The following is a 13531-nucleotide window of genomic DNA, read 5'->3' as shown; positions in this document are numbered from 1 at the left end:
GCTGAATTACAGGAAGGACCCGGAATCCAGACACTCGCTCGTACCAGCCTTTCTTTGCTACTCTCAACAAGAATAAACTTGCTGTTTTCGCAGGCTGGAATCTTTGCTATAGCTTTTTCTAGCCATTCTCGGGAAAAAGCATTGGAACAGTGCACCTTTACGATGCCGTCCACCACGCTTTTCCCCTCGAACGTCGGCGCGTCTTTCGACTCACCGATAGCTTTCCAAAGATAGCTATCAAGATAGTCTTGTTGCCCTTTGGACAGTAGACCATCTTGTTTGTCGGTATGTATCTCCACCGTCATTGCCTTTGCTGCCATTCTCGCGAATGATTCGCCAGACGTTGACGGAAGAGTGTCATTCGACATTTGAGGTCCCTTAGCCTCTGCCTTGTCAGGCAAAGGTTTGTCTGCCTTGGATTGGGTCGAGGATGCAGGCATTTCCGAATTCCGTCTCTCGACTTTCCTCTTCTTTGCCTTTCTCCTCTTCCCTGTCGTTGGCACAGACCCCGTTTCGTTTCCGGAAGAGCGCAGCGCTACAGAGGAATCCTCTGTTCTGCCACGCTTTCCCGTTTCCGTTACAGGTGTCGAAGTTGACGGAGCTTGAGTCCTTGCCTTAGCTAGTGCTTCGGCTTGCCTCGCTTTCTGTCTCCTTCGTTTGATCTGCCTTGCGGTTAGACCAACACCTGCGTTCGAATCTCCAATAACTTCGGTCTTTTTACCGGTACTTACCTGATTCGCACCAGGTTTAACCGTTATCAAAGACTTACTCGGTACCAGAGATCCGTCTGAGTCTACTGAGAGATTGTCCGCCATCTCCACATCCTCCACAACTTGTTCAGTTGCTTCAGATCGTTTCGACGGCGGTGTATCACTCACACTCACTCGGCTCTCCATTGGCATAGCCAATGTGCCATGTTTCACCACTAGTAGTTCGCTTCCTCCGGAACCCTGGGTGTCAGTTCCGGTCATAGGGGAATGTGGGGTTCGGGCCTGCACATCCGATGCCCGAGCCGTCGATTGCTCGACGGGAGGATTTCCCAGAAGTGGGTTACCTCGTGCAGAGAGATCCTTGTTGAGCCTCCACATTGTAGAAAAATGCATTTTATACCTCCTGCCAGGTTGTCGGTACGGTACTCTCCACATAGTACTTGGGTGGCCACCAATTCCGCCGTTCCGCGGTTGAGTGGATACCCAATTCCTATGTGGAGCTGCCCTCTTAGTTCGTGGTAAGTTAATCTCCATAGAATGGGGTTAACTCCCCACTTAAGCCTCATCCCCGCGGCAAGGAGACCGACATGACAAGGTTCGAATACCTTACTATTCGAATACCTCACTATATATTCATTTATACCAGGGAGAAAATGCTTTTGAAAATATAAAAATTACATTGGCCCTTCTCATGGTGCTAATCAGTTTTTCTCGACTTTTGAACATTGTGATTTTTTGATTTGACCGCTTCATGTTTCAATTAGCTAATATGATAAGATTTCTTTAGTATTGTTCTTGATAAAACATCGACAGGTATACATACTTATATGTATGTGCATAACTAAATGTGCATAAAAACATCAGAGCGTTTCTAAAAAAATATTTGGTTTCCGTCGTAACAATTCTTGTGTTTAGACGCCTTAATATTAATATTAGGGTGGCCCGCATCGCACTTTTCAATTTCCCATATAAATTGTATGGAGAAATATGATTTCACATTTTCTATGTCCGCATCGTATTATACGATAACGGATCGAAATAATGGTTTTCTCTCAAACGATAAATATGGAGCCTTTAAATCTTCTTTTGCTTAATCTACAGATTTAGAAGTTATTCAAGGCCAATAATAAGATAGAATTATATATATTTTTTTTTTTATTATCGAGTTTGAACATATACATTTAAGTATGAATTTCGATTTCTTTTGCATGAACACCGCGTGCACGTTTTACGAAGTCCAATCGTTGAACCCAATTTTCGACCACTCTTTTGCATAAATCGGCCGAAATTCCAGCAATTTCGCGTTCAATATTGGATCTGAGCTCACAAATCGTCGCCGGCTTGTTACTGTAGACCAATGACTTCACATAACCCCAAAGAAAATTGTCTAGAGGCGTCAAATCACACGAGCGCGGCGGCCATTCGACTGGTCCATTTCTGGAAATAATGCGCTCATCGAACTTACTCTTCAACAAATCAATTGTAGCGTGTGCTGTGTGGCTTGTGGCCCCGTCCTGTTGAAACCACATGTCGTCTAAGTCCATACCATTCAATTGCGGCCAAAAATAATCGTTTATCATGTCGCGGTATCGATTTCCATTCACAGTAACGTGGCGATCATTCTCGTCAACGAAAAAATATGGGCCAATTACGCCGCCGGCATGTAAACCGCACCAAACAGTGATTTTTTCGGGATGCCTCATGAATCACGTGTGGATTGCTTTCTGCCCAGTAACGCTATTTTGCTTGTTGACAAAGCCATTGAGCCAAAAGTGAGCTTCACCACTGAAGATGATTTTTTGGAAAAAATCTGGATCTGGTAGCAGCAACAGAACGATTATTTTCATAAAAAATTTGCACGATTTGCAATCGTTGCTCAAATGTGTAGCGTTCCATGATGAAATGTATACTAATGAAGTTTACAAATGACAAGCGAAAAATAAAAAATATTGCATCGTTCGCCCTCCCTATCGGAAAAAAGTTGAAGCGCACCTATTGAAAAACGCTGTATATGTATTCTCGACTCCCAGCAAAACTATACTTATTAGTATACACATATGTATGTACATACAACAGCACACCCAAAGCACTTGCTTTATGCCTCTGCATGCGTATATTTCCAAAGCTAAAATTATAAGGCTAGCGACAACAAGAACAAAATACATTGATAGGCGCAGGCGTAGCGGTCATGATTTTTTAGTCGCAACGGCGCTAAAAAGTCCAAAATATTCTATAACACTAACAAAAATAAATTGATTGATAAGTTCGAGCTCATATTTCTACGAGCAAAGTACTTTCATTCATAAAACGAGCTGCCCATATGCCAATTTTCTTGTCAATTCGAAAATATTCAATATAGGAATATTTCTTTGTAGAGATATTTGCCAATTTTGATGAATCTAGAATTTTTGTCAAGTCGAGTAGCCGGGGCTCCGTACATATGTATGCATCAATATGTGTACGTAAATATGTCTTCTAAATTCTCTACAGCCATAGCAAATCGTAATATTATTTCTGTGGCAAGTTCTCGCAGCCTTATATGTATGTATGTTCAAATATATGTATGTATGTCTATAGAAGTTTGTATGCATGGAATTATGTACCATATATGCGTGTTTGCTTGTGCACGTCATTTTGATTAGCTGAACGAATATATTGATTTTGTAACAAACGCCAGTCGACTTATATTATTGGTATATGTTTATTTAAGTTCGTTCCTCTTACCAAATAAATATTATTATCCCTAAGGAAATTGAAATACTAGTTTTTTTAATTTTTATTTTTTATTTTTATCAACTAGTAAGTTGACTACTTATATATATATATATATATATATATTACAATACTATAAATAATAGGTATTTACATTTCCTGACATGAAAAAAAATATATAAAATTGTGTAAGCATGACTTACGAAATTGTTCTCATATTATAACAATTTCTCACACTACTTCGATATTGACACCGATTAAGTCATTGCGATTTACCTGATTTTTAAAATACTACTCTCAATCCATCATGCTTAAGAGAAGAGAAGAAAAACTAAAAAAGAAACCTGTGGAATAGACTAAAAAATAGAAGAACCCTGAAATGGAAAATACCTGTGAAATATATATATATAAAAAACCTGAAATAAACAAAACTGGAAAACCCTGAAATAAAAGAACAGGTGTCATAATATGCCAAAGGTAGCCAATACGATTACAACCTACTACAGTTTTTTTAAATTTATTTTGAACCTTTCTCAATCTGACACTATTTACCTCATTTCGCAAAAGCCACTTTGTATTTTTGAACAGAAGAACAGTTAAAAGAAAATCTAATAGTTTTACGCGATTATATCTATACCCGCCGGATCCTAAAAACCAGTGTGGGAAATTTTTTTTTAAAACGGAAAACATAAAACTTCTAAGACCTGCAATGTGGGCATATTTTGCGAAGAGCTGACGGTACCACACCATTTGGGGTCAACACACTTCGAAAACGCTGTCATCCGTGAAGTTTTAGGATCTAATCAGGGCTTCTGAATGTAACTTTAGCTCTCCATTGGTTTACGTCGTGGCGTGGGTGCATTTTTCACATTTGAGTTTACACAGCACTTTTTGGTAAACACCATAACCACTGAAATAACGCTGCACTTGTACCTCAGTTTCATCACTTTCTTCAGCAAAATTAACGTTTTCCCCATTAATCTCTTCTAAAACGAGATCCTCATTTTGCTGGTTTCCTACTTCTGTCTTAAGATGACGATCCTCGGGGCCTGCATTCCAATCTTAATTAATATTGTCATCGTCTGTACAGTTTGAACCTTTTTCTCAAATCTCTGGGGTAAAATTTTCATTGATTAATCTCAATACTATATGTACATATATTGCACTTCATGAGCTATTGGATGGGTATTAATACCCTGACTAGCTCGTATGCGATAGAAAAAGTTTCCTAACGCATCTTTATTTATTTTCCCGGTAAAAAAAATTTTAAGGAGCTTTGTTCGATAAAAAGCCCCTCGCATAACTTTACCATCGCTAAAATCGTTATGCGGAGACCTTCGATGCACTTTACCTGTGCTTTCCCCGACAACTGGAATGACCGCAAAAAATCTAGATGTTTATTTAATCTATCAATTTTTCTTGCGTCACCCCGCCTAATCGGACACTTTAAAGGATTTTTTTACTGGATATTTGTAACACCCAATTCGTCAAACAGATCATTCAATTTTATATATTAACAAACATCTGTGTAGGTTTAGCGCATTTGATCACATAGTCGGGGGGATTAATTTGATCTATGTATATCAAACAATTTTCGTATCACCTTGAAGCTTGTCACTCCATCTGATATTAAAATGTCATATTTCATTAAAGTATTTCGGACGGACTTTATCAAGAGACAACAATCATGCATGCTAAAAATCTTTGTGTCTTCGTGCCGGAAAAAGGGGCACTTCTCAGAAATTCCTAAAGTGTTAAATATACTACTGTTGGAGAGCCCTTGATCGCAAACAATACCGTTCAAATTTAACCCCATTTTCTTTAGTTGTGCGATATTTTTTCCCAAAATGGGCAATAATGTGTTAGTATGTATACCACCACTGGAGATATAATACGAAAACACGTATTTCCATTTAGAACACAATCTTCTTCTTCTTAATTGGCGCTATAACCGCTTACGCGATTTTGGCCGAGTTTAACAAAGCGCGCCAGTCGTTTCTTTCTCGTGCTAACCGGCGCCAGTTGGACACACCAAGTGAAGCCAAGTCCTTCTCCACCTGATCTTTCCAACGCAGAGGAGGCCGCCCTCTTCCTCTGCTACCACCAGCTGGTACCGCATCGAATACTTTCAAAGCCGGAGCGTTTGTATCCATTCGGACGACATGACCCAGCCAACGTAGCCGCTGGATCTTTATTCGCTGCGCTATGTCTATGTCGTCGTAAAGCTCATACAGCTCATCGTTCCATCGTCTGCGATATTCGCCATTGCCAACGTGCAAAGGTCCAAAAATCTTACGCAGAATCTTTCTCTCGAACACTCCAAGCGTCGCTTCATCGGATGTTGTCATCGTCCAAGCTTCTGCGCCATACGTTAGGACGGGCATGATGAGAGTCTTGTAGAGTGTTAGTTTTGTTCGTCGAGAGAGGACTTTACTACTCAATTGCCTACTTAGTCCAAAGTAGCACTTGTTGGCAAGAGAGATTCTACGTTGGATTTCAAGGCTGACATTGTTATCGGTGTTAATGCTGGTTCCTAAATAGACGAAGTCCTTTACAACCTCGAAATTATAACTGTCTACAGTGACGTGGGTTCCGATACGCGAGTGCGCCGACTATTTGTTTGAAGACAGGAGGTACTTCGTTTTGTCCTCGTTCACCACCAGACCCATTCGCTTTGCCTCTTTATCCAGTTTGGAGAAGGCAGAACTAACAGCGCGGTTGTTAAGGCCAATGATGTCAATATCATCGGCATACGCCAACAATTGTACGCTCTTATAAAATATTGTGCCTGAGCGATTAAGTTCTGCGGCTCGTACAATGCTCTCCAACATCAGGTTAAAGAAGTCACACGACAGCGAGTCAACCTGTTTGAAACCTCGTTTGGTATCAAACGGCTCGGAGAGGTCCTTCCCAATTCTGACGGCGCTGCTCGTATTGAGCAACGTCATTTTGCATAGCCGTATTAGTTTTGTGGGGACACCAAATTCAGACATCGCGGCATACAGATAACTCCTCTTCGTACGGTCGAATGCAGCTTTGAAGTCGACGAAAAGATGATGTGTGTCGATTCTCCTTTCATGGGTCTTTTCCAAGATTTGGCGTATTGAGAATATTTGGTCGATGGTGGACTTTCCAGGTCTGAAGCCACACTGATAAGGTCCAATCAGTTGGTTGACGGTGGGCTTCAGCCTTTCACACAATACGCTCGCTAGAACCTTATAGGCGATATTTAGAAGACTAATCCCGCGGTAATTGGCACAAATTGCAGGATCGCCCTTCTTATGGATTGGGCAGAGCACACTTAAATTCCAATCGGCAGGCATGCTTTCATCCGACCATATTATGCATAGGAGCTGATGCATGCACCTTACCAGCTCCTCGCCGCCATGTTTGAATAGCTCAGCCGGCAGTCCGTCGGCGCCCGCGGCTTTGTTGTTCTTTAGCCACGTTATCGCTATTCTCACCTCGTCATGATCGGGTAGCGGAACGACAATTCCGTCGTCAACGATTGGGGTATCGGGATCTTCACTTTCTCTGTGACATGCGCAGCTGTCACTGTTTAATAGGTTCGAGAAGTGTTCCCTCCATAATTTAAGATTGCTCTGTACGTCAGTCACCAGTTCGCCGTCTTTGTTCTTACAGGAAAACGCCCCGGTCTTGAAACCTTCTGTAAGCCGCCGAATTTTCTGGTAGAATTTTCGGGCGTTGTTCCTGTTGGCCAGCATCTCAAGCTCTTCGCACTCACGTATTTCGGCCTCTCGTTTCTTCTTTCGGATAATACGTCTCTCTTCCTTTTTCAGCTCTCTGTAGCGATCCCACATGGCTCGCGTTGCGCCCGATCGCAGCGTGGCTCTATAAGCGGCATCTTTTCTTTCTGCGGTAGTATGACATTCCTCGTCGTACCAATTGTTTTTTCGGGCTCGCCGGAATCCGATTTCTTCTTCGGCGGCGGTACGTAGGGAACGAGAAATGTGGCTCCATTGCTCGCGCATGCCGATTTGTTGGGCAGTGCTTTCGGAGAGCAGGAGTGAGAGTCGAGTGGCGAATCTTCTGGCTGTCTGTTGTGATTGCAGCTTTTCGATGTCGAACATTCTTTGCGTAGGTAGATGTACGTTTTTTGCTGCACAGAGGCGGGTGCGCAGCTTGGCTGCAACAAGGTAATGATCCGAGTCGATGTTGGGTCCTCGGATCGTGCGTACATCTAATACACTAGAAGCGTGTCTTCCATCTATCACAACATGATCGATCTGGTTTCGCGTTTTTCGATCAGGAGACAGCCAGGTAGCTTGGTGTATCTTTTTATGCTGGAATCTGGTGCTGCAGACTACCATGTTTCGGGCCCCGGCGAAGTCGATCAGCCTCTGTCCGTTACCGGATGTTTCGTTGTGCAGGCTGAATTTTCCGACTGTGGGACCAAAAATTCCCTCCTTACCCACCCTGGCGTTGAAGTCGCCAAGCACGACTTTTATGTCGTGGCGGGGGCAGCGCTCATAGGAACGTTCCAGGCGCTCATAGAAGGAATCTTTGGTCGCATCGTCCTTCTCTTCCGTCGGGGCGTGGGCGCAAACTAGCGATATGTTGAAAAAACGGGCTTTGATGCGGATTGTTGCGAGACGCTCGTCCACCGGAGTGAACGACAGTACTTGGCGACGAAGTCTCTCTCCCACAACAAATCCGACACCGAATTTGCGCTCCTTTACATGGCAGCTGTAGTAGACGTCGCAAGGTCCTATGGTTTTCTTACCTTGCCCCGTCCATCGCATCTCTTGGATGGCAGTGATGTCAGCCTTTACTCTCACGAGGGCATCAACCAGCCGGGCAGAGGCACCTTCCCCATTAAGGGACCGGACATTCCAGGTGCATGCCCTCAAATCATAATCCTTAGTTCGTTTGCAGGGGTCGTCATCAGTATAGGGAGGTCTCATCCGAGGCTTTTTTACACTTTTCATTGGGGGCGATTTTTAAGTGGCGGGTCCCAAACCCAACGCACAACCAGCTGTCCTGGAATATTTCGCCTTCTCACGTTAGCTCACTCCCGAACGGATGTTCGGAAGCTACCCAGAGGATACGTGGGCTAATCCCGGCCGTTGTGAGCTGCTTGAACCATATGCAGAAGAATCGTCCTGGCCATTCCCAAGTGAATGGCGATCAGTAACTTTCCCCACTTGCGTGGACTTGTACACATGGAACACAATCCCTTAACCATAAAAAATAAACATTTATTGCCAATTTTATTTTCGCGTTGACCTTCCCCATGGTTTTCGAACCCATCGATAACATCTTTAGCTTTATTATAGCACATAAACGTATATGCATAATAATGTATGTTTTATAATTAATGTTGGGCTCAAAACTTGCCTTTTCCTCCTCGCTATACCGATTTTTTTGGCCACTGACGATCATTCGTGCGAAAGTTATAGCATCACAGCTTGAAACTTCTTCCGCAACTACTGCACGACTACACAAATATTTATATTTTTGCTGCAGCTTCTCATTTTCTGCTTCTAGTTCTTCAATTCTTTTCTTTAATTTAATTTCGTTGCTCTTATAAAAACGAGCAGCCTGAGCAAATCGTTCGCGACTGCTAGTGATTTCTAAGTCCTCACAGATGTTTTTGTTTTGGAGAACCTGCCTTATTTCCTATAGCACGGAATATTTTTCGAATTCTGCTAATGTAAGATCGTCTCCTACACCTACTGTACGCTTTACATACACTTTAGTAACGGGCGGGCAAGCCCAATCAGAGCCAGTACTAGGTGAGCGACTTCTACTAACTGGCTCTAATCTTAAGGAAGGAATAGCCCCATCGAAAACTTTAAATCTACATACTTACTCTGGACTAAAGGGGCGCTTACAAATATATAGCCTATCTATGTCTGCTGGTTTTACGTTGCAAGCCAGGGCCCTACTCTTTCTAGCCTGCCCGCCTCGAGGAAAGGCGTACAATGTGTGGCCCTTTTCTTCGAAACAGCCTCCCACGCAACAGCTCCGCTGCTTCTTTGGGATTACTCAACTGTACATAGGGTCATCATTATGTCCTATTTAAAAATTAAATTTGATTACTACTTTTTACGAATTTATAAATATTTTTAATAAATTACTTTTTTTATTACTTCTTTTGTACGGTTTTTTGAAGAATATTTACAGAACATTTCCCCAAATTTAGGTTTGGTTAGGTTTGGCAGCCGCATCGCACATAGAGACAACGATGCCACTTAGACCACGAAATGCGTCCGTTGTGAGCCGCGGGGGCTGGGCTACATTTCCCTCTCCATATTGAACCATCCTGAGCTTTTAACAAAGCGTAAAAGGTTGTTGATACCTAAAGTGTATAGATTATTTATATTCGTTAAGAAATAGGATTTTAAAAATCGGTTCCTGCTTCTGGCTAGAGCCGGGCATGTGCAATAAAGGTGTGGAATTGTTTCAAATTCCTCCTCATTTCTGATGTCCTATGAGACAATGTCCTGTGAGGGCCCCTACTAAGGTCCTGATTTGAAGTCTACTTAGTTTTATAATACTCTTGGACAGACGTAAGTTTAGCCTTGGCCATGTTTGCCTAGCAATTTTACAGGTGTTAGCGCTAATCCATCTTTGATTTGCAGAATTGATTAGTGCGTCCTTAATGAGAAGCTTACAAGTTGCGAGAGGCATCTCCATAAAATTACTTATGTCTAGCATACAGGAACCTTCTCTTGCAAGTTGGTCTGCCCTACAGTTCCCTGGTATATTTCTGGGCCTGGGACCCAGAATAAGTTTATACGATATTGCTTGGCCATCTCATTTAGAGATTGGCGACAACGTAAGACACTCCTTGATGTTGTTTGGAATGCATCCAGGGCTCGTAGGGCAGCTTGGCTTTCTGATAGAATGCAGATATCCGTTGATGATATTCTGTTAATCTTTAACCATTTTAAGGCTCAAGAATAGCGTTTATTTCCGCTTGAAATACGCTACAGTGATCCGGTAGTTTACAGGATTCACTAATAGAAAGCTCTTCGCAAAATAACCCTGATCCTACACCTGTGTCCATTTTGGATCCGTCCGTGTAGATCTTAACGGGTGTGTTGGGTGTTGGATCTTCTTCAAGCTGTTCCAGTCTAGAAGGGTGATAATCACAGTCACTGGGTATATCCGTGTAGGAGTCTAAAATGGTTGAATGTCCATGTGTGACAGTTCTCCATTGTGAGTTCGTTTTGAGCTTTAAACCGGAGCAGGCCGCTGAGTATTTGCAGAAGAGATCTAGGGGTGGCAGATGTAGCATGATGTCCAAGGCCATGGATGGCGTGGTTTTCATGACGCCACATATTGCTAATTCCGCTGATCTCTGCACCTTATTCAATAAATTAGAATAGGTTTTTTTCTGCATAGCACACCACCAGACAACAATTCCATATAGAAGAATGGGTCTGACGACAGCAGTGTAAAGCCAATGAGCAACCTTAGGTTTGATTCCCCAGGTCTTACCTAAAGCTCTCTTACGGGCTTAAAAAGCTAGGCTCGCTTTCCTGACTCTTTCTAAGGTGTTTGACTTCCAAGTCAGTTTCCTATCTATGTTTAGTCCCAAGTACTTGGTTTCTTCCGAAATCACAAGAGCTTCCCCATTGAGCATAGGACTTAGCTGAGGGATTCTGTGTTTCCTAGTGAACAATATGAGTTGTGTTTTGTCGGGGTTGACTCCTAGACCACACTTTCCTGCCCACCTAGAAAGTATATCTAGAGCATTTTGTATTAGGTCTCTTAATGTAGATACAAATTTACCAGAGACAGCAATAACAATATCATCGGCGTAAGCTATCACCTTACAGCCCACCGATTCCAGTATTAACAGAAGTTTATTTACAACTGCGTTCCATAAAAACGGTGAGAGGACTCCACCTTACGGTGTACCTCTACTTACCAATCTCCTGAGCACCGATTCTCCTAGTTCCGCTTCAATGATTCTGCTATTTACCATTTTGCGAATGAAGCCTAGCAAGCCCGGTTCTACCCTAAGATCAGTGAGTGCTGCAGTAATTGCCCCCCTTCAACATTGTTAAAGGTCCCTTCAATATCAAGGAAAGCGGGTAAAGTAAATTCCTGTTTGTGCAGTGAACTCTCTGCCGTGTAAATAAGGTTATGTAGAGCTGTCTCTACCGATTTCCCTTTCGTGTAGGCATGTTGTGACGTAGAGATAAGATTCCTATCTATAGTTAGGCTTAAGGGAAATTCTATCAACCTCTCCAAAGTTTTCAATAGGAAGAAAGAAAGAGATATCGGTCTTAAGTCTTTTGGATGGGTATGTGATTTTCTACCAGCTTTTGGAATGAAAACAATTTCGACTTGGCTCCAATTAAGAGGTATATGACCGTAAAGAAAGCAACCTTTGAAGATTGTTAGTAGACCGTGTGCTAGATATCCGGCGGCCTTTTGCAGCTCCACCGGGTAAATGCCATCTGGACCCGGTTATTTAAAAGGTTTGAAACTTTCAACCGCCCATAAGAGCCGATCCTCAGATATAGCGTCTATTCTGATTTCACGACAGTGTACTTTATCTTCCATGTCATGCCCAGTAATGTCTGAGCAGCCTGGAAAATGAGTGTCGAGTAAAAGTTCTAGAGAATCTTTACTGGTTGTAGTGAAAGTACCATCACTTTTCTGTAGCAGTTCCCAACTTTGAGGACGTCCCACTAAAATCTTTCGAAGTCTGGAGGCCTCAGTTGCCCCCTCAACCTCTTCACAAAAGGATTTCCAAGATTGCCTTTGGGCATTTCGGATTTCCTTCTTGTAGACTCTCAGAGTATCTTTATAGCCTTTCCAATCTTCTTCGAGACGTGTTTTCTTTGCCTCATTAAAAGCGCTTCTGCTTGTTTTTTGAAGCTTGCTTAGTTCAACCACCACTTAGGCTTGGATTTACCCCTCAGTCTTCTTATGACACAGGCTTCCGCCAAGGCAGCATTTATGCTGTAGGTAATCTTGTTAACCAAATTTTCTAGTCCTTCTATGCTTTGTGGTACCACAGATGGACATGTCCCTAGGGTAACCCCGATACAATCAACATACTTTTCCCAGTCTGTTTTCCTGATATTTCTACCAGGCTTAGGTTTCGGTAGATTTTTACTAACCTCAAACGAGATATATCTATGATCAGAGAAGGAATGTTCTTCCAAAACTTTCCAATTCCTAATTCTGTTAATAACGGAGTCAAAAGCAAAAGTAGCGTCTAACACTTCCTGTCTATTACTAATGACAAAAGTAGGTTTATTACCTTTATTGCAAATCTGTAGTTTAGATCCTATCAGATAATCAAAGAGACACTCACCTCTGCCCCATATCTCGTGATGCGCATTTACATCCGCACCAATAATTAGCTTTGCGCCAAGCTTCTGCGCCAGATCCTCCCAGATCTTTGAATATTAATATCGGTAGCTCCTCATGGTCATGTGCGAGGTAACAGGAAGATAGCCACACGCGTTCATTTCTCAACTCCAGGCTAATGGTCAATTGATCGGTGTCGCTGTAATTAGAGAGCATGCAAGCATTTATCCCTTTTCTTATTAGTACGCACGCTCTAGGACTACCTTTATTACGAGCATACATCAGTTTATATTTTTGAGTCCTTAGTCCGCACACAAGTTCATGTGATACCCATGGTTCTTGAATCAGGACAATATGATGTCTACCTTTGGCCAGGTGGATTATGAGGTTGGCGGACGCAACCTTTGAGTGGTGAAGGTTAATTTGAAGAACCCGTAACATCATGGTTACTGGGCTTCCTCTCCACCACCGTTTTGTTAGGATCATCTGAATGTGACGCCAGTAGCTCTTCCTCATCAGTGAGAGTAGTATCCAGTACTCTATCTAACAAGGAAGAGATACTGCCGTCAGCAGATGCCTTTCGTAGCGCTGTAGCGGTGTTAGGACCGGAGCCAGATTCCACCGTGCGGCCTATCTCAGCTCCAACCGGGTCCTTTAAATTAGGCGTCTTGTCCTTATTATAGACCCTCAGTGTTATGGACGAAAACCCATAGCTCACTACACCGTCAGATCGCGTCAGTGCGTCCACCGAGTCCTTGCAGACTACGAAAGTAGCGCTTCGGTACTCGCCCTTGGGAAGTTCCAGCTTTGTG

This window comes from Anastrepha obliqua, chromosome 6 (genome assembly GCF_027943255.1).
Source record: "Anastrepha obliqua isolate idAnaObli1 chromosome 6, idAnaObli1_1.0, whole genome shotgun sequence".
In the NCBI taxonomy this organism is placed as follows: Eukaryota; Metazoa; Arthropoda; class Insecta; order Diptera; family Tephritidae; genus Anastrepha; species Anastrepha obliqua.
The sequence above is the reverse complement of the archived record's forward strand: the minus strand, read 5'-3'. Positions refer to the sequence as shown.